The following is a 917-nucleotide window of genomic DNA, read 5'->3' on the forward strand; positions in this document are numbered from 1 at the left end:
GGTAAGTTTGTGATAACATAAGAAAAGTAGTTTAAATGTTTTGCCACTTGCTTGAGCAACTTAATATATCAATCTAAAGTAAATGCAAAAGTAAAAAGCATTGAATAATGTGCTGCTTATTTTTATTGTTTAAACATGTCTTTGAAAGATTGTATTACTGTACTGTGATTAAAACACCATGTGACCAGCATCATACAATGTTTCCTTCTTCTGTGGTGGACATTTTTAACACATTAATGTAAGCATTCTCTCAGTCCTCTTGTTCTCAATATTTTATCTACAATAACATATTGCCAAGGTGTATATTAGTTGACCATCAGCTATTATGGGTACATTGTCATGGTTTGCAATATTTTTATGATTTCAATTCAAATGCATATTCAAATTTGAGGTTAACCTGATTGAGTAAATAACACGTGATTGGCAAAACAATGTGAGTGTGTGAGGGGGCTCACAATGTGTCCAATCAACTGTTACTATTATTATTATCATCATCATCATTATTATTATTGTTATTTTTTTTAATAACTGCAACGGTCCTTCCGTTGTCAGAGCATTTCAGTCTATATTTTACATCCACATGGGTTGAAGTTTTGCATAACACCTCCTAAAATGAACACAACTATATTTAAGGAAGATTTATAATAATAAAAAATAATAAAATAAAATAATATAAAATAAATCCTGCATGACCGTTTTGAGCATACCACATGAACATTTGCAAAGAAAATACAATTCTTAAAGTTATATATATATATATATATATTAGTGCTGTCAAACGATTAACCACGATTAATCGCATCCAAAATAACAGTTTATGTTTACATATTATATATGTGTGCACTGTATATATTTATTATGTATGTATAAAAACACACATGCATGTATATATTTAAGAAAAATATGTTTATATATTA

At 28.1% G+C, this 917-nt stretch overlaps 1 protein-coding gene across 2 annotated transcripts in view; it reads right to left on the reverse strand.

The window, feature by feature from the left end:
* LOC107661011 (E3 ubiquitin-protein ligase HACE1-like) overlaps positions 1-917 on the reverse strand; it is a 39,493-nt gene that overhangs the window by 37,863 nt on the left and 713 nt on the right. The gene's annotated exons all lie outside the window — the stretch shown is intronic.

Source organism: Sinocyclocheilus anshuiensis, unplaced genomic scaffold (genome assembly GCF_001515605.1).
Source record: "Sinocyclocheilus anshuiensis isolate Anshui unplaced genomic scaffold, SAMN03320099.WGS_v1.1 scaffold1036, whole genome shotgun sequence".
Classification (NCBI taxonomy): domain Eukaryota; kingdom Metazoa; phylum Chordata; class Actinopteri; order Cypriniformes; family Cyprinidae; genus Sinocyclocheilus; species Sinocyclocheilus anshuiensis.